The 11,452-nt window shown below is 38.0% G+C and overlaps 1 protein-coding gene across 3 annotated transcripts in view; it reads left to right on the plus strand.

The window, feature by feature from the left end:
* The first annotated feature begins 773 nt into the window (after positions 1–773).
* dlgap4b (discs, large homolog-associated protein 4b) overlaps positions 774–11,452 on the plus strand; it is a 135,723-nt gene continuing 125,044 nt past the window's right edge. For all 3 annotated transcript variants that reach the window (XM_079882972.1, XM_079882974.1, XM_079882973.1), the window contains exon 1: positions 774–974. The gene's annotated coding sequence lies outside the window, so the exon portion shown is untranslated. The remainder of the gene's footprint in view (positions 975–11,452) is intronic.

Below are 11,452 nucleotides of genomic sequence, written 5' to 3' on the forward strand. Positions count from 1 at the left end.
TTAATTAACTACATGTACTTACTATAGAGTTACGGTTAGGGTTAGGGTTAGTTACTTGCAATTACGCATAATTTACTGTTATTAGTGCATATGGTGTAACTACGTCACCTTAAAATAAAGTGTTACCCTAATAATGTAAATAATAATATGTGTTTATTTTTTTATTTAAAAAAATTTAGTGAGCAAAAAAAAAAAAAAAAGTTAAAAATCTTTAAAAAAAATCACACAAAGCTATGACTTCTGAAGACTTTAGAGTTGTATAATCCACTTCTATTATATTTTTATAGTGTTTTTTCCTTTTATTGGATGTATATTGGAGCAGTGTGAACATTTTTCCCAAAAATCTTTTGCATTTCCCTGAAGAACGAAAGTCAAACGGGTTTAAAAACAACATGGATGTGACTGAACTATGTGAACTATTCCTTTAAAATTATATTATTGGCAAAAAAATTATTAATTACAGGACAGGGACAGGTTGATTTAACACACATGTAACGCGTCTAACATGTTTTATTTACTTTCTAAACGTCTCTAAACTGAATGATTGGTGTCGCTGTCCGTGGTGCTGATCTCTCTCTCTCTCTCTCTCTCTTTCTCTCTCACACTCACTCACTCACTCACTCTCTGTCTGTCTGTCTGTCTCTCTCTCTCTCTCTCTCACTCACTCACTCACACACACACACACACACACACACACACAGATCTCTCTCTCTCTCTCTCTCTCTCTCTCTCTCTCTCTCTCTCTCTCTCTCTCTCCTCTCAGTGTTGGTGTTGCTCCCCTCGCGGATGAATCTCGCAGTGATGGAGATCAGAGTGGCTCGTTTTCGCGTTCGCCGGAGATAAAGTGATTTTACGGAGAAATGCGGCGTGTTTCCTCTGACAGCCCGAGCTGAGCTCACATTGAGACGAAGAGCATCGCTGGGAAGTTTAATGTTTCTCAGGAGCCACGGAAGACAGTCAGCCGAACATCACAGGTAAAACCCCTCGATCTCCTGGACCTCCAGACATCAGAACACCAGAAGCGGTCGCGGCATTTACTCTGTGCGGTTTGAGTTGAGCTGTGTGTGTGCCGGTGTGTGTGTTTTCTGCGGTTGTTTTGCCTAGTGAACCCGTGTGTGTTTCTGTCTGATGAGGGGCTTGGGTTGTGTCTCAAAACCTAGTCAGCTGACTACCTGGTCCGTTTGGAGTCGAAACGCTCCTACGATGATCAAAAATGCTGCTGCACGGAACGCAAATACTATGTAGTGCGTTAATAATGTTTTGAGACACAGACTCGAGGATATTAGTTGATGCATTTGAGTTAATAATCGCTGAATGAAGGGAAAATGACCACTAGTCTAACCTCACTGGCCGATATATGGGGTTAAACAGCCCGGTGGTCATAAAAGCATTATGATGAGTGTTGGCTTTGCTCTAGTTTTGAATGACTTTAGTGTTCAGTCGACTTGGACTTATTAAATGATGACAAGAGCTGATTAAGAAAGCTTGGGTTTAGTTCACCCAAAAATTTTAATTATCCCATCATTTACTCATAAACGTCAAGCCATCCTTGGTGTATATGACTTTCTTCTTTCAGCCAAACACAAACAGAGTTATATTAAAAAATAGCCTGGCTCTTCCAAGCTTTATAATGGGAGTGAATGGTACCTGAGATTTTGAAGCCCAAAAAAGTGCATCCATCCATCATTACAGTGATCCGCACGGCTCCAGGGGTCAATGATGGTGATTCACAGAGATTGATTGTGGTTTGAAGCTGATTGGGTTCAGATGGTCTTCTGACCGATCGATCAAGGCTTTTCTCCAAGGAGATTGAGAATAGTTTCAATAAAGACCAAAGTAAAATGTTTGTCTGTATGAATTTAAAAAGCGCTGTATGAATTGAAATATGTGCAGTTTTACACATTGACATGCCCTTTTCACGATCAAAATGCAAAAATAGGGCTTGATTCTGTCAGAAAAGCAGTTTGATCATCTCACGAGGTCAATATAAGTATCATTGGTGCTGTATTTCTTTTAAAATAAGCCCTTGCAAATGCTTTTTTGTTCAAACTGAATTCTCCAGAAGCTGTTCTGTGACATTACTGCATCATCAGACATGACTGAAGCTGATTAAGCCAGTGATGGTTTCATTCAGTTCGTCTAGTCTGGTCATACAGACATCTTTAAGATATTGATCTTAATATTAAGATATTGATCTTAATGGATATTGATATCCATGGATAAACAGAGCAGATTTGAAGCTACAGCTCCACTCGTTGTGTTGGTGCTTCCAGCTCCATCGTTCTCGTTCTTGTTCTTTTTGCAAAATGCCCCTTTTTGTGATTGCATGACGTTCACATCAGAAAGTTTGTCCACAACATTTATAACTCTATACTGATCACTGTGTTGCATAACGAACGTCTATGCTTTCAGATGCTCAGATAGTTGTGTTCGCTCTCGTTTGTCCTGAGTTTCATCTGTCGTCTGTGACGCTGCTCTATAACAGGCTGATGGCTTGGCACATGCTTGATTCTTCTCTGGGAACATTTGCATGCACTGTTTTAGAAACTCACAGAAGACCCAGATATCCTGGCTTTTGCTGCATTTTGCTGCAATGCATAATTCTTCAGCTTGTTCTGTATTATAGCAACGTTATGGTGTTTCAGTTGAATTTATGGTGGCATAATATTTCCACTTGGCTATTACATTGGTAACACTTTACAGTGAGGTTGCATTACTGCATTAGTTCATCAGTGTGAACTAACAGTGAACTGCACTTCTACAGCATTTATTATTCTTGATGTTAATCTTAACATACTACATTAATAAGTTCAAAAGTTAACATCAGTTAATGCGCTGTGAACTAACATGAACGATTAACTAACATTAACAAATGTAATTTATGCTGTGTTACTAATAAATGCTATGTTAGTGAATGCTTTAACTAGTGTTAACAAATGAGTCCTTATTGTAAAGTGTTCCCTATATATTATTAGCTAGTTTGTTCGTTTCTTCACAAAAACTTGCAAATACACGTTCACCTTCAAGTTCACTTCACTGTCACTCAGCCCAGACATGGGAGAATGAAATGACATTTCTCAGGTCATTTTGCCACATATCAGCAGAATATGTAAAGACAATAATCCAACAGAATGCACAATATGCACAGTATACAACACATGCTGTAGGGGACATTAGAAGTGCATGTTTAGGGGCCGTTCACATGCGCTTTTCCATAGTTTTTCAGTGTAAACACGGGATAGACGGATGCCTTTAACCGTTGCGCTCGCGTCTTTTGCAGAAGCTGCGTCCAAATTTGCGTACGAATGCACTTTTGCATGGAGCGAGTAGTGCATGTGTTCAATTCCCAGATGATGCACTTAATTAACCGAAAGAACGAAGTGTGGAGTGTTGGATGCTTCACTGGAATTTGTTCGAATTCACCCCCTATACCCTTAAATAGGGCGCTATTTGACGGGACAGTCATCAAGTGAACTCATTCAATCCCACAATGCACTGCAATAACCAGTGTATAACCGATGTACACTCAATGGCTAGAAAATAGAATAAGTGGAAAAAATGTAATGTCCGCAACACTGCTTTAAACTCCCATATTTAATATAAAGGCGTTTCGACCCTGCTGGGTCTTCTTCAGGCAAATGGAAAATAGAATACCCATAATGCACTGTGACAGTCGCACGTTGAATGAATTCGCACGTCTGACCAGAAGGTGGCGTCTGTAACTGAATCATCCATCCATCCGTTATCCAAACCGCGGGTCCAATGTGGGTACAGCGTAATATCATACATGCATAAACTAAATTTTAATTGATTATTATTGTTTAATTATGGTTTTTACATGCTAGTTTCCATGACAGAGTTCAAGATAAATCTTTTCATTAGTACCGGAGATGCCAGTTTGCTAAGTTTTAAGTAAATTAATAATGTAAATTAACTGGAATTGGGGTGATTTCATGCAGATTTAACATGCATCTCGTGTTTTAGTCTACAAACTTAAGATTGTCTAATCCATGTTTATTATTCTTTTCTCTTTTTTTTTGTTTTTTGCAACTTGACTGAGCGTAGCTGAGTGTCCTGATGCGATCAATGAAAGTGAAAAGTAATGCTAAGACTGCATTGCTGTCTACATCTACACGGCATCTGAACTGATGCAGAGCCTCATAAGTGACAGATTTGGAGCGCTCTACTTAGGCAGCAAATGTGTGTCATACAAATAACATCTCGCATGAAGTCCAGGGGAAAGAGGTGTGATGATACGAAGATATCATATGAAGTTATGAAGATGATGCAACATTCTAAATAGTACGCAAATACCGGCTATCCATTTTTTATTCAAATTATTGAATAAAATACATGCAATGCTGCTATAGATTTTGCTCAAAGGTACACAATTATTATGGTCATATTTTACAATAAGTTTCTGTAGCTTAGTGTTAGTTAATTCATTGGTTAAAATGAAATAAGAATGAACAATACTTTATTAGTAATCTTGATTAAGGTTCATTTCTACATACTATTTTAAGTTGTATTATGAACAAACATGTATTAACAATGAATAATAGTGTATTTATAAATTAACATTAGCCTAGTTTAATAAGTGCTGTAACAAATGTTGGTTACAATTTATGATTACACTTTATTTTAAGGTGTCATTGTTACAGTGTAATTATATATTTAAGTGCTGAGTAATATTAAGCAAGTACATGTGCTTACTATAGGGTTAGGATTAGGATTTGGTTTAGGGTTAGTTGCATGTAATTATGCATAATTTACTGTTATTACTATAGTAAGTACATGTAACATATGTAACAAGGACACTGTAAAATAAAGTGATACCCAATTTATTTAAGGTGACGTAGTTGCATTGTACTTACTCAAATAAGTACCGAGTAATATTAATTAACTACATGTACTGTACTTAGTTACGATTAGGGTTTGGTTTAGGGTTAGTTACTTGTAATTATGCATAATTTACTGTTACTACTATAGTAAGTACATGTAGTAAACATTACCTTCAAATAAAGTGTTACCGGTGTTATTCATTTTACGTTCATGATGCCTACTGCATTAACTAAATTTACATTTATTTAACTTCATTTAACATTATTTTAATAATTATGTACAGTAAGTGTCTTGGAACAGAGCCGAGGTGTCAGCGCATGTTAAACGGCTTTAAAGTTTGAGATTAAATTAATTTGTGCATCCAGTTTATTGCTGGAGATCTGTTGCATGCTCTAAACTCGACACTAAATGCACAGATTTGTAGTATTTTGTCTTACAACTATGGACTTATTAACTCCAAGTGTTGCTTTATATTGTTGATGGCTCGCTCAAACATTGACTCTGGCTTTCATTAGAAACCTCCAAACAATCTTATCAAAGGAAAGCCCTCAAACAGCAGTGAAGTCTCTATCTTATCTCAGTCTGCCATTGTGAACGCACACACGGGCTTCTCTTGAATGGGCGGAAGTCAGTGCATCACAGCGAGTCAATAAGAGAGCGAGGGCCAACAGTCTCAGCAAAGGCCATGAATGGACTGCTAATCATAGCCAGATCAATAGCCTTTTCAATAGCGCTTACTCATATTTAAACAGGGCTCCGGCTGAGAGCTCTTTCTGCGAGCTGAAATGTGACACAATGTTCGCGTCTCGCAGTACCAGCTGTGTCTTTATGCCACCAAATTAACATTCACTTTAGCAGCACTATTTCAGTAAGCGTGTGTGTGTGTGTGTGGTGTTTTTCCCCTGGCCTGAATAAGCCCCACCTCACTGCTTTAGCGGCCTCAATATGCGCTTGTGCTTAAAGAAAAATAAGAAGCCGAACTGGAAGCGATGATGTCTTGAGGACGAGGTTCACTACACATGCACAATTACTTCTTGCATTGCTCAGTTTAGCAAAATAAGTTTATACTAATGATGGTATTGCTACAATGTTGTTTATGAGAGACAACTGATGTCTGTACACGTACATTCTTGGAGCAGAGACCAAATTCACAAGTTAAAAAAATCACGTACATTAAATCTCTAAATCAGATAATTGTATTGCAGGTTGGCGATGATAAAGTGGAGGTCACAGAAATGTGGTATCGGTCAAATGAATGTGCGCCACGATGCAATGGCTTTCTTCCAGTGTTTATGAGACTATTGATCTGGTTTTGTTGTGATGTTACACATTCGATTTGAACACCAGCTCCGTCACAGACACAGTCGCATTCGTAGAAGGCTGTCCCCCAAATATACTTCATTTTGTTACATTTTAAGTTATCATTGCACACAGAGAAGGCAATGCATTCGGTGGAAAAGCTTAATTCAAGATTATTGTAAATAAATATCATTATTTTTAAATATACATACATTATTAATATACAATGTTAAATATTAGTTATTTTACATATATATATATATATATATTTGGGGTCAGTATAAATTCATAAACATTTTTTTGAAAAGTCTCTTATTCTCAAAAAGACTGAAAAAGACCTTTATTTGTTTAAAAATACAATAGAACAGTAATACTGTGAAATATTATTGCAATTTAGAAGAACTGTTTCTATGTTTTATATGTTAAACTGTCATTTATTCCTGTGATCAAAGCTGAATTTTCAGCATCATTACTCCAGTCTTCAGTGTCACATGATCCTTCAGAAATCATTCTAATATGATGATTTGATGCTAACATTTATGATTATTATCAGTGTTAAAAACAGTTGGTTAAAAACCAACCTTGATGCATCTTTTTTTTTTTTTTTTTTGCGAGATTCTTTGATGAATAGAATGTTCAAAAGAACAGCATTTATTAAAAATTCAAAAGCTTTGAAATCTTTTTATGAATGTTACAGTCAGTTCTGGTCAATTGAATGCATCCTTGCAGAATAAAAATAAAAATTCAGATTTTTTTTTTTATAAATTAGCTATAATATTTTAAAATGACAAAAATGGCCTGTTTTACCCACTACTTTGCATGAATTGTAAAAGTAGCGAGATGATGAAGTCAGCGAGGGAGTCAGTAGGTTTTGCAGCAGAGCCGCGGTGACGTCAGTAAATCAGATTTGTGTTTTTGTTTTTAAGCGTCCTGCCGTTAAATCCATCAGCAGAAAAGATGTTAATTTTGAAATGTCACTGTTCTCTCTGGTGTGTCACTCAGACCCCGGAGAAAACGCTCTCCTCGAGCTATTTTAGATTTCAAATGACCTTCTAAATCCCAGCAGTGATTTTTATATAAAACAAATCACAGCTCTGATGGTTCTAACCTACATCCGGGAGGACAAATAGGCCTAATTGCCCATGAAAGACTGCTGTGTGTAAAAGTGAAGGACGTGTCATTGTGACTATAACACTATCTGGACCGCTGATAAAGCAGAGCATCTACATTATTCATGCTCTTCCTCGTATTGAATATCTACAGAAATGAAGACGAGCTGTTCTGTAGATCGACTGCCAGATTTCCCAGTGTTGCATCAATTGGGACGAGAGAGAGATGCAAAATAAGAGTCGAAACACTCTGTTCTGTTTTCTTTATGACACAATTTTCCTTACAAACCCCCGCTGTGCTGCGTGAGAGGGATTGTAGATGGGAAAACTATGGATAGAAGAACAAAAAGATACTTTGCCACGGTGAAACTTGCTTAAAGGCAACATGAAATCGAAAGTGAACCAGTTTATTTTCTTGATAGACATTTATGGTCAGTTGCACGTTATTCCAAAGATGTTTGTCTTCTTCATAATCTTTTGTCACGATGAAATTGTGTGAGTCCTGAAATTACTTTCATTTTCAACTTCAATCAACTTAATTTAGGCCAGAAATATGGAATATTAATAACTATTTCCTCATTGTTGTAGGCTACTATTGTCTCATGCATCTCTCAGAAATTGATTATGAAAGTAATGGGCTGTTTCATGTCGTTTTTATAGCTTATAAAAACACAGCGCATGTCCTGTTAATGCGTCTCTATATCACGCATTGTGTTTATCGTGCAATTTACACACGAAAATTAGTTTTTACATGCATATGATACGCAGTTTTCGAGTGCATTTGATACGCACTTTATTGCGTGTAATACACACGCACCCCACACCACTACTAAACCTACCCATGCGTATCATATGCACGTAAAAACCCTAATTTTCGCATATAAATTGCACGATAAACACAATGCGTGCTATAGAGACGCATTTAGTGTGACCTGGAGTGCGTTTCCCCGAACAACAGCGTAACTCGCTGCTTCACTATCACAGTACAATGCATCGTTGAAGAAATCAACTAGCTAGTCACGACTGTTACCGAAACTGTATTGTCGCAAAGTGGTCGTTCAACCCAGGGGGGCAATCCAGCACCCGGAAAGCGTACCACCCCTGGGGTACCACCCCATTGATTAGCAGACCATCACCTGCTGTTAGCATTCCATTGACTCCCATTCATTTTGCCGTCACTTTGACAGCGAATAACTTTACATCTGAGGCAAATGAAGACTTAATTTGTCCATTGTTTATTTCTAAAGAAACACGAAAATGTATAAAAGGCTCCATTACCTTGTAGCTTACGTTATGGCCCCGTAGAAGCCGTTTTTGTAAAAGTAGGCTAACGATTGCGTCATAACCACGCGACTCTCTGGAAATTACCGTATAGAGAGGAGAAGCTCGCAGTCAATCGGGGGGACGTGGAGGCATAAAGTCAAGGGAGAAGCCCATAGAGAGTCATAAAGTTGCTCCTACTCCTAGCTCATGGACAGATCCTACTCACACTCTCCGTCTCTGCAAGATTCGGAAGGGAATGATTCAGATTTCTCTTGGCACAGCTACTAGAAGACAGACGGGTTGCTCACGTCACATCTACGTCGTCAAGCTCAGTTTGAGTCTGCGCAGTCGCTCGACCATCAGGAAGTGAGAGCTTCTAATTTGCTTCACTTTTATCCGTTGAAGTCTATGGGGTCGCTGTGTCCATTTCTTATATTGTCTATGGTTCAACCACGTTGGTTTATGACGTAACGCACGTGGTGAATCTGTTTGAGATCGAATTAACACTAGATGTTTTGCTATAAATTACAGACACGGCATCTGAGGACTATTTATCATTTTTCTGAGTTATTTTGCTTTATTTCCAGATTCAATCATAGGCTCGTTCTTACATAGTAGAGCACGTTCACACATCATAAAACAGCACTCTTCAAAAACAGCACTTTAAATCTCCTGACAAACTAAAAGACGCATTGTAAACAAAAGACACAGGTTGTACTGAATGTCAGCTTGATTATTTTGCTCAAGATCAGGATTTATTGAGTCCACACATCATGCAAACTAGAAACTGCTTCTAACCACAGGTGGAGATCTGTCTTTCAACCACACAACTCTGCGACTCTGTTTGCGAATGTTCGTTAGAACGATAGTTTCGGGAAACACCGACTCGTTGAACTGCTGATAACGACGGAACTTGCGAACATAGTTGGCTAACGATGCTTTTGGGAAACGCACCCCGGGTTGGTTATGTTGTGCCGCTTCGTTTGAACTACTCAAAGTACATACTGTATCTGACCGACTCATGGTGAAATATGGTGATTCTGACCTTTCTATACGGCCCATATTTTGAGGAGGAATTTATTCTAGACAGACAGGAAGAAGGACATGAGCAGGAAAGAGAAAACTGCCAGAAAAAGAGAGAAAAGAGAAAATAACATGCTCTATTCATTTAGCGGCGTACCCTTTTGGGCTGTCGGCTGTATTGTCAAAAGTGTGAATAATTGAAGCTGTGAAAATGTCAAGCAGGCTGTCCTGAAAGCCCCGAGCTGTTTGTCTTTCTCAAATTAGCACTGAATGAAAAATCACACTTTTGAAGAAGGTAGAAAGAGAGGTCTGGGCTGGTAAATACATAATTTAGTTACAAGCTTCTCAAGTTTATTGGGCTGTGTTTCTGAGCGCTGGTCCAGTACAGCTCAGATTATCGGTGAGGTTTGAGGTTGTTCTTATCTCATCAGCTGCAGCTGCTGCTTTGTTTTTTGTGCTCACAAATATAAGAAGTTATTCAAAAGCGAGTTAATTAATGTCCGGTAAATCCGCAAAGTGCACTAAAATCATATTCCCTGTTGATCATGCTGTACACAGTCACTCAAAAACTTAGCATTTACATTTATGTAGGATATGTCGCGTGTGTATACACTACCGTTCAACAGTTTGAGGATGGTAAGATGTTTTCTCTTCTGCTCACAAAGGCTGCAATTATTTGATCAAATACAGTAAAAAAAGAGTAATATTGGGAAATAATATTACGATTTAAAATAACTGTTTTCTATGTGAATATATTGTAAAGTGTAATTTGTTCCTGTGATCAAAGCTGAATTTTCAGCATCATTACTCCAGTCTTCAGTGTCACATGATCCTTCAGAAATCATTCTAATGTATTGTCCTTGTTGAATAAAATGAATAATTTCTTTAAAAAATATATATTTATACGCACACACATACACAGAGAGAGAGAGAGAGAGAGAGTGTGTGTGGAGGTATATTAAATTTTTCTTCACTAAAATATTAATAATGAAATTTTCACTTTATTTTAATTTAGCTTTTTTACATTTAGTCACTTTATTTTCATTTTAGTTTTGTTGTATTTAAGGTGTAATAATTTATGCTAAATGGAATTGCAAAAATAATGCCTGTTTTTAAACATGTTTCCCAAACATCTTCCATTGGTTGGACAAACAGATAGTCCCGCCCCAAACTCACGCCATTGGTCGAGCTGATTTTCCTGGGTCAGGATGTTCAAACCACGTTTTGAAAACATTACAGAGTTACACTTTTTGTGAATTCATCCTACAAACGACATATTGACTGAATATTAGGCTAAGAGTCTCCTCTGCTTACTGATCATGAGCTTCATTGCCCATAATAACCCATTGCCTGGACTCGTTGTGCTTGATTACTTCCAGCTGTGTGTCATTATCCTGTAAAGCCCTGTGTTTTCACTCACTCTTTGCGAAGTCTTGTTAGTGTCACACTGCATTTCTGAGCGCTCTCTCTTGTCTCCTTTGTTATGGCTCTGACTCTGGACTCTTGAACTCTGTCATTGTTTGGATTATCTTCCCTGTGGTTTTGACCCTTGCCTGTCTTTTGAATTTCAGTTGTGGATTACCCTTAAAGGGATACTTCAGGATTTAGCATTAAGCTTTGTATTAGTAGAAAACCTGTAGTATTTTCAAATTACCGTGCTTTCCACCCTCATATCCCCCTGAGTTGAGAGATTTATGTATTTTTTGTCTGGAAAATATCCTCCGATGATGCAAAAATCGTCATTTTGCGTCATCGGAGGATTTTTTGGCCAGAGGCTAAAGACTACAGCCAGTAGGAGGCGCTGTCCCGCATGTGTTTAGCCCGCCCATAGTGGGATCTCACTCACAGAACGTACACACAGTGTCAGCCGTCTTTCTGTGGAAGCTAAGCTAGCAGGCTCTTGTTCTGTGGAGAAA

The sequence above is a fragment of the Squalius cephalus genome (genome assembly GCF_949319135.1).
Source record: "Squalius cephalus genome assembly, chromosome: 10".
Classification (NCBI taxonomy): Eukaryota; Metazoa; Chordata; class Actinopteri; order Cypriniformes; family Leuciscidae; genus Squalius; species Squalius cephalus.